Source organism: Alligator mississippiensis, chromosome 4 (genome assembly GCF_030867095.1).
Source record: "Alligator mississippiensis isolate rAllMis1 chromosome 4, rAllMis1, whole genome shotgun sequence".
Classification (NCBI taxonomy): Eukaryota; Metazoa; Chordata; order Crocodylia; family Alligatoridae; genus Alligator; species Alligator mississippiensis.
The window spans coordinates 153070297-153086040 of NC_081827.1; the positions used below are offsets into that span (position 1 = coordinate 153070297).

Genomic DNA, 15744 nt, shown 5'->3' on the forward strand with positions numbered 1-15744 from the left:
CGGTCACAGCCCTATGCACCAGGCATGGCACAAAGACAGAGAAGCACATGGCTCTGGCATTGACAAGTTCACAGTCTAAACAGGGGAAGAAATGACACTGGAAACACCAACCTGGAATAACCTTCTGTATAATTTCCCTGGTGCCTAGATCAGGTGGAGGTAGACAGGGGGCCCCCTTTCTTTAATATATAGTGTTGAAAGAACTGTATAGTAATCTGTGGACACATGTTCCAGCTAAGAGTCACTTATGTGCTCTTGTTAGGATGCTGAGCATTGTCTGGCAAGCCTGGAATGGGGCTGGAGCTGGGGATGAGGGGTTGTGCTCCTCCACACAGGATCAACAATTGGACCTACTGTAAGTCTGAGTTTCCCCTCCGGGCTCTCCATGGGTTCCGGGCCTCCTTAACCTGGCAGATTTAGGCTTGCAAAACGGGTGTCTCTGAAAATGAAGAACCAAGTAGAAATTAAAGCAAAATACAAAACTAGGAGGCTGTGCTTATCCTCCCACTTACAAGTCCCTGGGGTTTGTGAGGTCCTCAGATCCTCCACTCATTCTCCTCTGGGGCAGTGTTGTCCTCACAATGTGGGCAGCACCCCTCCAGGTGTCTCCTTCATGCAAGCGGGGTTTTGCGCACCTGAACATGCCATCCAGGAGCCTGCAGCTGCTATGCTGCTGCCTGCCTTCTCACCATCCTGCACCAGCTCTTGTAGTTGGTCTCTGGTGCTGGCTGCTGATGTCATGCCTCTGTGCCCTCCCAGCTACACTGACAGCATACTTAAAAGCCAGCTCTGGCTGCCACTCCATGCCTCTGGCTGCTGTACCTGTGGCAGGTAAGTTCCTTCCAGTTTTGGCCTTCCCCAGGCCACTTGCTAGGACCTCTGGTATTCTTTCATTGCCCCTCCATACCCAGTATGGGGTTTCCAGCCCCCTGGATTTGTCACCCTGTGGTAACCTGCATGCTCAGCCTCCCCTGACTACCAATTTCCTCTCTCCTTTGCCTACTGTTGCTGCTGTCCCCAGCTGACCTGGAGGCAGGGGGAGCTCCAGAGCCACTATTGCCTCATTCAAAATGGTACCCCCCCCCCCCGGCTCCCCCCCCCGGGTGTTTCCTGACAGTCTGGGAGCAGGCAGAGGGAGGAGGAACCCATCTGCTGCCACTTCAATCCTCAACTGAATCTAGCTCCCCCCATGCAAAAGATTCCCTCTGCCCTGGCTGGAGCAGGGCAGGAGCAGTTGGGACAGTGGCAGGCACTATACTTATAGATGCAAGCTGCTCAGCACAGAGGGAGTGGGATGGAGGTGCCAGTAGCGGGAGGGGAGTCTTATCTTCTTTGGGGACTTGAAAAAAGTCCCCCACTGCAGCTCCCCTGGCATGGTCTGCCTGTCCAGTAGAAGCACTTCCCTTTTCAAAATCCTGGATGTGCCTATGTGATCAAGGTCAAGAAAGATGTTTGGCCCTTTGTATTTGCAGGGTGTGTCTACACATTCTTTTACGCATGTCTAAACTTAATGCACATTTGCCAAATGCACATTAAGGCAATTTAGGTGTGTGTCTACACTTGCACCTGCTAAGGCACATTAATGTGGTGTGTGGGTTGACTTGGAACTAAAGTTAGTCCCAAGTCAGTTGACATACACAGTCTTAATACACCTTAGCATGTCTACATGTGCATTAAGGCGCCTTAGCTATTCATGCATAAATTTGATACCTGCTTTTGCAGGTGTCAAATTTAAGGGCAAATTGCCTAAAATCACCGTTTTTAAGGCACATTATGAGCATGCATGTGTAGATCTGCACCCTTAATGCACCTTAGATTAAATTGGCACATGTAGATGCACCCAGTGTCCTGGGGAGTTCCCCTGCCTTTGATGAAGGCTGTCAAGAAAGAACTCCAAGACGTGGTCCAGAAAGGAGTTATTGAGCAAGTTGATGAGCTGGTATGCACCCATGGTTATTGTAGCTAAGTTTCCTGGGATGTGCGCATCTGCATTGACATCTGAATTCAAAAGAAGCATAGAATGTGACTACTAGTCCACACCAGCATTTGAATATTCACATGGCCAATGACAAGATGCTAAAATCTTCAGCAAATTCAATGTCAACTCAGGGATTCTGACATATACCTATCACTCAAAAATCATCTATGCTCACTATATATATTACTCTATACAGGTTCAAAAGTTTATGGCTAGATCCTATTTCACCTTTTATGTCCAATCTTGTAACTGTCATTTTTTACACAGTTTGCAATCCTGTTCTATGTGCGATGTGGATGCATAAGTATCTGTACAGCTACTGTGCATACTCAATAAATTGCACTTTGGCTGTGCAGGTACTTAACTCCAAATGTGTCTTTTTTAATGTTAAATCCCCAAATTGTAGTCTAGTAAAACAAGGAGAAGAGACCTCCTCTCTTTTAGCCCCATAGTCTAGTGATTAGGACAGTCACTCATGAAGCAGGACATTCATATTCTAAGACAATCCTTCATTTCTTACTTTGAATCTACAGCTCTTGCTTTGCAGTACAGTACTCTAATGACCAGGTAAAAGGTTAGGCATTTAGCAAGTCCATCTCCAGCCCTTCTTTTGAAGCTGAGCCACTGCTCTTTGCACTTAATATTCATTGGAAAAAATGGATGGAGAACAACATAGTTTCTGCCCTAGTGGGAGCAAGGCTCCAGGCTAGAGCCTAGAATCCCCACCCTGCTATTACAGCATCCATCTCATTAAGCCACATGGCTTGTTTGCTTTTTCCTGTCCCCACATATCTTCCTCTTTTGGCTGCCCAGAGGGCCAGCTTCAAGATGAATGCTGGTAGTATGTGGCCTCATGATGATTACCACTGTACTAGAGAGTAAGAGACGCAAGTTTAAACCCCTCTAGTTAAGGCAGACCTAAAACCTGTATCTCTCACTTCCTGGATAAACACCCTAACCACTAAGCTATTGAGCTAAAACATAGGAGAGTCCTTCTTTCCTACAACCAGCTAGTCAAAGGTTTTTGCTTAGCTACAACTTGTGGACTTATATTTATTTAGGTATGTGTGTATGGAGCCACATACTTGTCTAGTCAGAATTCTGGCTACTAAGCATGTTCACCAGCTGGGTGAATGCTTGCATATTGACCGTGCATGTGGAACAGGATCACAAACTATGCATAAATGCCAAAAGCAGCAGCTAGTTGGCTGGGTAAGGGTCATTTAGGCAAGTCAAGTGCCTACATGACTTGCCCAAGGCTGCATAGGAAATCTGCAGCAGAGCAGGGAATTATACCCACCTCATTAGCTCTACCTAGTGGAACATATTTCTCTACCAGGGAATGTAAAGAGGAAAATGTAATTACCTGAGTTGGGATTAACCAAAGTCACCATGGGACCTCTGTGGAGTATACTATCAAGGCTGAGTTTCTGTAATAATGGGTCTCAGAGAAATTTGGTGGATTATATACAGAGCTGGTTCTGTAGGGGTACTAAAGTTGGATCTGCTCTGTGGGTGGAAGTATGCAGTCAAGGAATGGGAAGCTTCTTGGAAGAACTCAGCACAGCAGCAGGTAGTTTTAGTGGATTATTTTAGTGCAGAGAAACTTGCTGCAGGTAGCCACAGGTAGATTGCTGTATAATCCAGCAGTCCTTCCTAGTCCATGGGGCACCCTGCAGTTCACCGTGACCAAGTCTTTCAAATGAGATTTAAAACCTTCCTGCTATTCCTGCCCTACTCCTCTGTCAGTGCTCAGGCATACACTTGCCATCTCTATTGGGTTTTTGAAAACAGCAGAGCTAGGGAATGGATTATAGCCTCTGTACTGTTCATGGTGTGAGCTAGGTTGAATTCTGGCATGCTGGGATTTCAAGGGTTAAAAATCTTCTGTAAGTATTGTGGCTTCTTTCCAAAAGGTTTCAGTTAACACCAAAGGTCTCCTGATAGCTCACTCTCTTTAATAGATTTTTCCCATTGACTTCTCCCTTTATTGACTATCATTTCCTTTTCTGCAGGGCAGCTATTTTCTGGGTCACTGATCCAACCAACTTAAAAGGGATTTCATTGATTGGATTTTATTGGTGGTTACTTCAGCCATGATGGACAGAGTTGCTAGTACCTGCTAACAGCTCTTCTGTTCCCACATAGTGACTCCAAGCAACTCAGGTATACCTTCCCCACCACTGTAGTTTGGACACCTCTTCTTTATCTTTACTGAATGTTGTGCAATTGCTACCACATTCTTCATATCCTTGATCTCTCAGCTGGGTGTATTTCCTTCTTTTTAGTATAGCTGGCAAAGTTGTTATTCCATATTGGATTAGATCCCCACTTGGTGTAACAGGCCATTAACTCTATTTACCTGGAAGGAGCTGCCATGATCTCCCTCTGCTGAAGATCCTGTCCACTATTTCTGGCCTTATACAGTGGGGAAGATGCATCAAGTCACAGGTTATAAGAAAAAGCAGAATATTTTCTAAAGTGGGTGGCATTTGTCAGAAGTAGCTACGTGATTTAGGAATAGAATTGAACCAGGAAGAGACATAGAGCACAGTCAACAGTCACTTCCCTCTACTCCCCCACTTTCCTCCGTACACACTAAGCTCCAGGTCCCCCCCCGACCAGTATAATATTGTCAGGTAAAATCTGATGAAGCTGCAGGCTCTTTCTGCTAGGGGAGGAAATTGGAGCTGCAGTCAGCTGCTTCATTGATGAGCCTTCTTTGTTAACCAAGAATGTACAGAGTCCTGTTTCCTTGAGTGCAGCAAGTGCCAGTTCATAACTTGCATTTCTATAACTCTTCCAGTTTGCACTCAGCCCAAAAGTACATTCCCCAGGGCTGTACCCTAGCGGTCTGTACTGATTGTGTTTGGAGATGCACTGGCCTTGTTTTCTCTCTTCACAGGCTCCCAGTATCCACCCTCCACCCATTTGAGCAGTGTGCTTGCCTTGTTTTGGGTGATGTGTTGGCATATAGGGAGAAACTTGCTATTGTTTCAGCTCTTTAGTTGCATACAGAGCTGATATGTTTCACACTGCAATGTCTGTCACAATACCTCCTGCTGCTCCATGCAATGTGGTTGGTAAGGATGTATGGTTTTGAGTTGTAGTAGACTGACTGGAACTGGAGTATGGAGATACCTATTCAAAAGCAGTTCAGCCAGGCTGAAATTATCTACAAAGCGGTCAAACATGGCCCACAGGCTGGGTCCAGCATATGGTGCTCCCTGATGTAGCTTCTCTCTGGCTGGATGATTCACCTTGGAATGTGACAGCCATGGCAAGAAGCCCCACAATGTGAATTAGGCCCACCAACTTATTTGAATTGGACATCCCTGATCTACAGGTAGTGGAGCCTAGTATAAGGCATCTGCTATTTTTTAAATCTGTCTTCACTGTCTTCACTATGAACCAGTGTCCTGAAGGAAATGAGGGCCAAAACCACAGGGTCAAATCCTATTTAAGCTTTATGAACCTAAGTGACAATTACAGAGCCATGTAAGTGCAGGACTTGTCATATCTGCACAGCTTGGATTGTTTTTATCCGTCACTGAATACGGTCATCCAAATGTGGCAGGTTTGCCGGCTTGAAAGGGCTCAGAGTGATTGGTGGGGCATTCCCCACCAAACAGGAAAGGCAAGGGGAGAGGCTTGCCCTGCCCCTACCCAGGGGCAAGGCGAAGAGCCAGACCAGAGAGGGGACTAACCCTTTCTCTCTCTGACTGGTCTGTTTACAATCTAGGGTGCAGCCTCCAAAGAGGATTAAAAGGCAGCATGACCGGCACACAGGTGGCTGCAACAAGGGACAGAGAAGAGGACAAAGAAGAGCTGGCAGAGCTGGCCAGTGGGGCAGAGCGGTTGCCCCAGAAGAGCCCAAAGACGACTTGTGGGACGGGGAGTAGCAAGTGGCTGCGTCCCCCAGTCCCGCCACAGGGAGCGTGGCGCTGGTGCACGGCAGGTCCTGGGAGGAGACTGAGACCCCATAGCTGCACGTGGCAGCTCAGGTTTAAAACCCCAGCACAAGGCTGGACATGCGGTGAATAGGGGCCACTGGTGCACAGGATGGTGCACAGGACCAGGAGGGGGCTGGAGGCTGGGAGAGCCTTGAGCAACTGAGGACCCCCTGCTGAGGGAGGAGATGCCTCGGCCAGAGAGTGGCCTCGACAGGCCTCAGAGAGTTGTGAGTTGCCTGGGAAGGGGATTTCCACAGGGGAGGAGGGTCTCCCCCATCATTTCTGTGGCTGGCAGCTGGACGGGAAGCCCCCTGATGGGGGAGGGACCCCAGGTTTGAGGTCAGCCTTTTGGGTGATTCAAGGAGGGTTACAGGGGCCCCCCCATAGGGCATTGGGGTATCCCTTCACTCTTCTTATCTTTGGGGCACTGCTATTGCTCTAGGGCAGTGCAGGTTATTTTTTGTTTTTTTTCTCTGGGACCTGCACCTTTTCATTTGTAAACCCTGCATCTCAGGCTTTGTCAATCCTGTGCCTCATATTTTGTGAACTTACATTCTTTTAGAGTATAAGTTTGCATGACTTAATGAGACCCTTGCTTAGACCCCTTTGGTTCCTCACCTGTATATAGAGTGTCTGCATAGATATATAAATAGTCTGCCTATAGTTCCTGTAACTTATGTATATGTTCATTATTATAACTTTTATATTGTATTAAATTTGTATATAGATAAGCTTATCATGTGTCTGGGCCTTGCTGTAGAGGGGGAAGGAGCGAAACTGCATACAGCAGGCAGTTCACCTCCCACAGTGCATCAGTACCCATTCCCATCCCCTCATTGGAAGAGGGGGTACCCATACTAGTACCAATCGGGTTACACAAGTATGTGTATACCTACAGGAAGTGACCTGAAGGACAAGGAAGAGGACACTTCCACTTTTTAGTCCAAAAGCCTAATGATTAGGACATCTGCGCAGGAAGCAGGATACCTGGGAAGTAGGCTCCCTCATCCAGAAAGGGCTTGACCTTGTTCCCCACCTCCCCCCGCCATTTCCTAGCAAGATGCTCTAACCACCAGACAATGTCTAGTCCTCTTCTTGAAGCTGGCTTACTGTGTAGCCAGGAGGGGAGGAAATGTGAGGCTATGAGCTAAGAACAAGTTAGATATAGTGCGGTTCCAGAGGGTGGATTCTGCTTTTTGCCTCAATGGCTTTTCTGCATCTTACGTCTAATTTTCAGTGCATAAAAAACAGCAGGAATATTTCCACCACACTGGGGGCAGCGGCCAGCACCTGAATGCAGGGCTTACTTTCTTTTAGGGCACTGTGAATTTTATAAAGCATTTGCTTGCTTACTTCCTCCTGGCCCAATGTAGCTTCCTCTCCCAGCTGCCTTGTGGACCAATTTCAAGAGGAGCCCTGGGAAATGTGAGCAGTGTCTAGCTCATGGGCCAGTGATTAGAGCTCTGCAAAAAATACAGATTCAAGTCCCCTTAATGTGAGGGGAACCTAGAATCTAGGTTCCCTATGGGCAACTGTCCTTACCACCTACCTGTTGGGTTAAAAGATGGGATGGCCTACCTCTTCTGCTGGTATCAAACACTTGTTATTTGTCAGGACTAAAGTTTCTGGACTGATCTGGTGTCATGTGCCAGGGGGCATGGCAGAGCAGCACAGCCCAACCCCTAGTGCCTGGTGTAGGGTACTGGCATGGTGAGGTGCAGAGGAAGCCATGGCCAGCAAGCTGAAGATGGGCTAAGGTACCTGCACTTGTGTACCCATGTGCGTGATGCAGTGTGGGGAAGGGCATGCATGGGCTTGGTACAGTGGGAGGTAGGGAGCACCTACATGCCCAGTGGCATTGGGTACATTGTTGCCTTGAGCAAGCCCAATGCCACAGGGGTTAGGGAGTACCCATGTGCCCAGTGAAGCAGTGGGCAGGGAACACTTGCTTGCCTGGTGCATTGGGGGTACAGTTGCCAACCTAAGACAATATTTTTACTGACAACCTGCAAACTTTTTACTGATATATGCTTTACCTAATGCAAATGTAAAGTCAGAGAAATAAAAGCCAGGTTGGCAACCTGGCTTGACTACATCAATGGTTTTTATACCCTGCTGCTCTCACCCCAGGGATCCCCTAGTCATCCCAACACCCCAATACCTCAGCTTCACCCTGTACAATGCTGCTTTCTTTCAGCCCACCCCTCAACCTGACCCCTACCTGGGATCACACCAACCCCCCCCCCCCCCAAAAAAAAACAAAAACAAAAACAAACAAAAAAAAACCAACCCCCAAAAAACCACATGGCTCGGCTGTATAAACCATCTCCAGTGAGTTATTAAGACAGACTCCCTCCAAAACGTTTTGCAGCATGTTCGACAGCTAAGATGTTCATTGCCATATCAGTTCTCAAAGATGAGAAGGCAAAAGACAGGAGGAAGCAACATGTTTCTTTGGCCCAAGTAACTTAACTGATTCTGCTGGAAAGTGCTATGCCAGCCACCACAGCTGTCACCAAGGATCCAAGGAATCCTACAGGTGCTCTTGAAGTCTAGATATCACTTAGATTTATGTACTCCTTAAATGTTTGCAGCAAACACTGCGTGCATCTACATGTGCCATTAAGGTGATGTGATAAACTCCAGCACAGTTTGCATCAGAGTCAGCTGCTCCCAGGCACAGTGTCTGTCTGGGTGCCCAGGACTGCAGCAGTTTGTGCCAGGGCAAAGCAGCTGCAGGTTGGCAAGGAGCCACAACAAGGTCAGCCCTAGGCAACAGTCAATTAACCAAGCTTTATTTGATGGGTCAAATACCCTTAATGCCCTCAAGTCTGGGATTATGCTACACCTCTGGTACATAGTGTAAGCGGGTGAGAAATGCAGTTCTTGAATTAAGAGTCTCAGGTCACAGAAAGGGTGAGGCTGTGGGGCTCTTGTCTGCAGTGGGAATTGTTTTACAGTTCCCGATTCTGAAAGCTTCAAGATGTGGTAAAGCAGGACCCTATTTACCCAGTTTACTTTTTAAAAACTGGGTTCTCAACTTTGTTACACACTCAGGGAACCCTTCAGAAAATGCCAGCTCTTCACTTTCACTCATTTTTTGTGTGTGGCAAAATACTAGAGCAATGCTTCTATTGTAAAGAACTCAGAAAGACCATAATAGGTCAGAATAGTTTTGACACTATGGATTCCTATTTGAGATTTCTGGGTTTATTTTATGAATTACCTGTAGGTGTTTGCACACCTGACAGTGCAAATGTGAGGCAGCACCTTTAAAAGGTTTCTCACAGCACCCCAAGGAGCTGTGGTAGCTTGGTTAAGAATCACTGGTTTAATGCTTCACACTTTTCTTGTTAGCGGCTCCACTTTGTTCTTGTCAGAGCAGAGCACTGGCTGCCTGCACAGGGGAAGGATGCATCACATCGTTGAAACCCTCACTTTTTTTTAATTCAGCCCTTGAGGGGTTGGGGCTTATCCCCGCTTTTTTTAGACCTGTGTATTTACAGCATTGCAATTACTTACAGAGCCCACTGGAGGCCACTCTCAAACAGCACTTTTTGAATCCCAGGTCACTTAAGAGTTGCAGTTAGATGAGGGTGCTGCAGATTAAGCCCAAGAGACTGAGTCTCTGGCTTGGCTGTTGCAGACGCCACAGGGGAACTGGTGTATGGTTTCTGGTGAAAGACGTAGTAAGGCAGGGAAAATAGCCATGCTGTAAGGCCTGAGGAGGCTGTGTAGAAGCCAACACAATTGCTAGCTGCCCTCTTATTCCTAGACATCTGGGTTTCCCTTGTGGCCTGGCTGCTCCGCCCTCCTCCCTACTTGCAGCTGTTTTACACACAGCACAAAATTAAGATATAGGAAAGAAATGCCATTAGCACTTGGTAACTGTGGCACTTGAAAAGCCCGGAGTCCAGAGGTGTGTTCTGTGCTGAAACCAATTGCACAGATGACTAGTGAGCTCTTCCAGTTTTGTGGAAAAATTAAAAAACAAAAACAAAAAAACCCAAAACAAAACCTACACACACTGTTATCTCCCCCCCCCCCACAATGCACAGTATTTTTCAAGAAAAGAGAAATAAAGAGAATTCAAGTGAGCATTTAACTAATTGTGCAAAGGCAGTTTTAATTCAAATCTGACTTTACAACATGCAGTTATACCATGGTACTCAGCTTTCTTTGTAGGGATGTTGATAGCAGCGGACAAATAGGGTCTCTTAGTTTTAAACAGATCATCTATATAGGGCATTTACCAGGCTTCCTCCTTTTAAACTACTTTGAGTGCAATGGAAAAAAAAAGACACCAGAAGTCCCCAGTAGGGAATAATCTTGTACTGGCAGATTGAACAGATGATCTCATAATACCCGAAGGCCTATTCCTTCCCTATCTTTCTGTGTCTAATTTGGAAAGGAGTTGAATGGAGTGCATGGCTGGTAAGTCACTATCACCAGGTGGCAGTATTGAAAAAAAAATCCCATACTTCAATATCACAGGTCAGTAAAATGATCCTAGGCACCCTACTGGACCAAGGCCAGGCTCCCAGTCATGGCAAGTCACTCTGTACCCTCACTCACCCATTCCCTCATCCCATCCCATTCTGGCTTCCCTCCCTTTAGAACAAGGAGGCATTTATGTATCTTTGAGGAAGGGAGGGAGGTAGCTAAGCCTTAGAAGAGCATAAGAGGAAGGAGGATTTATATGTAAGGACTTCACGGTCTGAGTTGCATTAGATTCCCTCATTTACTACACACAGGGAGCATCTACACAGAGATGTTTACTGAGCAGTAGACTAATTAGCTGTGCAGTAAGTGTCATGCATCTACATGTATGCCACTTTTAGGCAGGAGTACACTAATTTACTTTGCAGCACATTAGCACTTGTAGATACTAGTACTATCCTTTTGTGAGTAAAAAAACCCCACTCCACATGTAGACACTGCCCTGGCTGGGGCATGAGGGTGCTTCAGTGTAGGGGCTGCCTGCTGGCTAGCCCTGCACTGAAGCACCCTTGTGCTCCAGCCAGCCGCTTCACAGCACGTTAAGCTGGAGGGAGCAGCTCTGGACTGGCAGGTTGACCCCCTCAGGTCCCCTACCATCTGGGCTTCTCCAACCCAGTTCAACGTGCTGTGGTCCTAGGCACATGTGAAGACAGCGCCTGGGAGCAATAACCTCTGGAGAGTTTATTCATGCACCTTAATTGCACTTGTAGATACACCTATAGCCACCTGGTGCCACCTTAGGCATCAGCAAGCTCAGCTCCAAGTCCTCTTGCTGAAGGATTCCTGTCACCCTGGCAGCAGTATCTCATGTCCCCATGTCTGCTCCACTATGCTCACCTGGTGCTGCTCTGGCCCTCAGAGCAGCCTCCAAGTTAGCTTTCCAAATCAGTGTTTTACTGCAAGTTTGAACTAAAAGCACTCTCCGCTCCCCCAATTTTCCACACTTCCAAGCATTTATTTCCCTCTGCTGTTCATTTGTCTGAGTAGCTGGTGCACCCTGCTATAACTGTGCAGCCTTGGGGAGGCAATACCCCACAGCTTTTGCCAGCTGGAGTTCATCCACATTAATTCCAGGGTGCCAACTAGCCAAACTGTTTCTCAGTAGCCTAGAAGTGAGCAGTGTCCAATTCCTCCTCTGTGAGATTCCCCCTCTTCAGGGATCTCTGGCTGCCTTCCTAAAACCTCTCAAGGTCCCCAATGTGGAGCAGTCTTTGGTGATAGAGTTATCAGAGCTCTGAGCAATTTGAGCTATCACCCCACAACCAGAATGTTTGGGTGATGACAGATACGCAGACCCCATGTCTAACTCATGATGCTTTACAGAAAGCACCATGAGTTAGACTGACTCTCCTGACATTTGTAGGTTTGTGACTGAATTGCTCACCTATGTCTCCTTGAAGTAAAAGCTATTGGTACCATGGACCTGTATCCAGAGCTAAGAGGAATCTTTAAGGCTCTTCACACCACAGACATGGATGATCATGAAATTTCTGCTCATCTCAGGACAGAACCTCTCAGTAGAGGAAAGGCATAGGTTGGGCAGCTGAGAGGTACTCCTGCTCTGCAAGATTCACCTGCTTTTAAAGTGTACATTTATTTATGTGAATGAGCTTAGCCAGTAAGAACCAAGTGCTGATAACCCCAAGGTCATAGGTCTGACCCCTGGTTGGCCTAGATCTTGTGAGTTTGCTTATTTCTACGTTCTAATTTTTCTTTGATGGCTCTCCAGGCTTCAAGCACTGGCAAGCAGGGCTTTCTATGAAAGGGCTCAAACCTCCCAATCTGGCAGGCGGACACCTTTACATGTGCTCCAGGGGTGGCGGGCGGAGGCACTTTAATTACAGAAGCTCCAAAAGCTGCTCTAATTAAAGTGCTACAGCATCTTCAGAATTACCATCCCTGTGTTTCAAAGTGGTGGCTGGGGGAGCTGGAATTAAAGCTTGTTCAACAAGCTTTCGTTAAAAGCACCCCTGCTGCCATTTTGAAGCATGGGGATGTTAATACACAAAATGCAGAGGCTGGCTGGAGTATGGTAATTACCACACTCCAGCAGACTCAATAATCGAGTCTGCTCCAATGCACTGCAGTTACAGCATGTCAGAGCAGCCCTGCAGCACATCTACAGGCACTTGTTTGCATGCATGTCGCTGGTGGAAATGTGATCTTTAAATCTGGAAAATCTCTCCCAAGTCTTATTTAAGGAGGATGTCATTATAGCATCTCTTGAGAGACAATTAAAGTTTTCTTAGACAAGCCAGGAACAGGACAAGACTGATTTCTGTAAGAAGAAGTGAGGCAAGTGCGCTGTGCTGCTCAGGGAGAATGCCAGAGGACAAGGGAACGGTGAGCCGAGCCACTGCTCCACTCACGTTGGAAGTCTCCATAGTTCAGGATGTAGGTGAGCAGCTGTACTCCTGAGCACCCCTCCTACCTTAGCTCAAGTGAAGAATAACAGGAAATGCCATGCACTAGTCCTGCAGGGAATACAGTTCTGAGAAAAAGGCTCTTGTCCCCCATCTGTGAGGAATGACGTAGAGGAAGGGAATCTCAGAGACAGAAAAATCAAGGGAAAACCACCAAAATAACTTTTAAACAAATGTCAGAAATAACTGCTTTATTGAAGCCAAGTTTGTCTCCAGAGAAAGCTTCTCTGGACCTTCTCCACTCCTGCAGGCAGCAGAACAAGCACCACCTCCCTGACTGGTGTATACACACCCCAACCTATGCAATGCAGCACCTCTCCAGCTCCTCACCAAGCAGACAGGAGGGGGTGTTAGGAACTCCAAGAGAGACAGAGACCAAGGGGAACAGGTAGATGGGGCAGCATGAAGGATCCAGGAAGCTCTCTCTTCCTGGCTCACTTTTGAGCAGTGGGGAGTAAGAAGAGGACTGTGACAAGCATCTGAGCCACATCCTGTACCTGCCTCTTTGACACTGTTGCCAATTCCCCCATGGCTATGACCAAACAATCCCAGTAGTCCAGGGAGCAGTGGATAAAGAGGACATTTTGCTCTCTTCCCAATGCTTGGGTTCACAAAAGCTTGTGCTCTGCATCTATGTCTTATCCAACTCTATAAACTAACTAAATATCTACCCTGCCTTCTGACTGACTTTAGAGTAACAGGCTACCCACCTCTTTTCCTAACACTCCATCATTAACTTGAAACAATGCTGCTGCCCTGATCTGAGCTTGTCATGTGAGGCTTGGGGCTAGGGCTGCAGGCCAAAATGTTCAGCCACTCTAGGAGACCTAGAATGATCTGCCCAGAGCACTCCCTGTGCTCACACTTATATCCATAGAGGCTGTGCAATTGCTTCCCCTTCCTCTCTGCAAGAAGAAGAAGAAATGCAGGCTGCCTATACACATGCTGAGGGGTGGGAGGTGTTCCAATTAGAGCAGTTCCTGGAGAGCCGCTTTGATTAAAATGCTGCAGCATCATGTGCATTAAGCCCCTGCACATTTAAAAATGGATGCAGGACACTAACTAAAGCTCATTCAATGAGTTTTAGTTTAAGTGCCCCGTGGCCATTTTGAAATGTGGTGGGGCTTAACGCACGTGAGACTGAGGCAATGGTAGAGTGTTCTAATTATAATGCGTCAGAGCTTGTCTATAGGCAGCTTCTGACCAGGATTTCTCTTCTGCTGGATTAACAGCTCTAAGAAATAGATCTGTAAATTTATTATAGACCTAACTGCTTCCAGATTAATGGGGACAGAGGCCCACTGCTGCCCAGCCATGTTCTGCACTCACACAGTCAAACACAAAAGCATTGGCTGAGAGCTTGCAGATTTGTAAAGCAGGAAGTCCACTGTGCACCTACATACTTCTGTACCCCTAAGAGTGTGGTGACTACATTTTTTCCCCCTTAAATAATGAGGACACTGTTGATGCAGGGGGGCACTGCTGTTGCTGTGTGGGGGCAAGGCAGGTGACTAGAGCAGTGCCCAGCCCAGCCCACCCCACCCCCTGCCTCCAGCCACTGCTCAGGAGGAGCCGGGCCTTCCCGCTGGATGCCTGTACCAGTGGTGCCGACTTGGGAGGAAGGGGCACCAAAATACAAGTTCACCCGGGGTGCCATTTTCTCCAAGGCTAGCTCTGCTGTTTCATACACATGCTCAGCAGAGATCATGCAAAGAAGGGATCATGTTAGATGGTTGAATCCAGGACTTGTTCAAGATTTTCACCTTTCAGGATTGGCCTATAGCATCCAGGACTGTCCCAGCCAAACTGGGAGGTATGGTCACCCTACCTATGAGGGTTCCTGGGCTACTCTGTTACTCAGTTTAAAGTCCACTGGTTGTAAGCTTTTAGGTTAAATCACTGGAAAATGACATGCAGCTGGGCAGGGTATTCCTGCTCCATTTGGAGAACTTGAGCAGAAATGTGGCTGAACTATCTTTTCTCAGGAACTATACAGTGTAAGGCAGCTCCTTCCACTCCCAGGGAGGCAGCGGCATGATGACATACTGGGAACCCAGGGCAGCAGTGACACAGGGTCAGCAGCAACTTCCCTGAACAAGTCAGTGCCTGGAGCTGCTGCTCTGGTCAGGCTGCCTTTGCTATATCACTGCAGGGGGACTGTTAGGACCATTGCTCATGTCCATATTTCCCCCCTCCAGCTCATGGGGATGGGAGCCTATTGACTCATATCATATCCCTCCTCCTAGAGAGCATGGCATTTTCTAGACCCAGAGTTCTTTTGGATGGGGCCTCTCTTTCTGCCAGCTCTGTGCATTGCTGAACTGCCTGAGCAGAGAACCCCCCACAGCTCCTCCTGTTTACTCCGGCTAAGGACAAAGTGATTAATGAGGCCAGAACACATCCTCTTTCCCCAGGATCCAGCAAGAGGAACAGCTGAATAAATACCCCGCGTTATTCTAGCTTGCCTGGCTGGGAGCAAAACTACAGGTAGCAAAGAGCAAGGTCAAGCACATTTATCTGCACCTCACCACTGACTCCCACAGATGACAGCAAGGCAGAAAGATTGATAAAGTCTAGGGTTTTGTTCCCAGCCTTCTGCTGGATGGCAATCGCACAGTGCTTCAGGTACCCCCCACCCAGGAGACCTCTATGAGCAACAGGGAGTGAACTGGGGTTTCATCCTCTGCTTCAGCCCTGCATCTTTGTATGAAGGCTGCAATATGTATCCATACTTGGAGAAAGCTGGGTGATGCTGCACTGCCAATAAAGATATTCTATGTAAGCATGGAATTGTTTCACCTCATGACAACTATTTAATTCTCCCTGGGAATGATCGGTGTCTTCTTTGCATGTCCTTGTGCAGCAGGATGTCAAAGCCCAGCCTGGCACT

General features: G+C 47.4%; 1 long non-coding RNA gene across 1 annotated transcript; it reads left to right on the top strand.

The window, feature by feature from the left end:
• Window positions 1–1988: 1988 nt before the first annotated feature.
• Window positions 1989–6662, top strand: LOC132250287 (uncharacterized). Its single transcript, XR_009461960.1, has 2 exons — window positions 1989–4144; window positions 5721–6662. It is a non-coding gene; the product is annotated as an uncharacterized LOC132250287 (long non-coding RNA).
• The last annotated feature ends 9082 nt before the right edge of the window (window positions 6663–15744 follow it).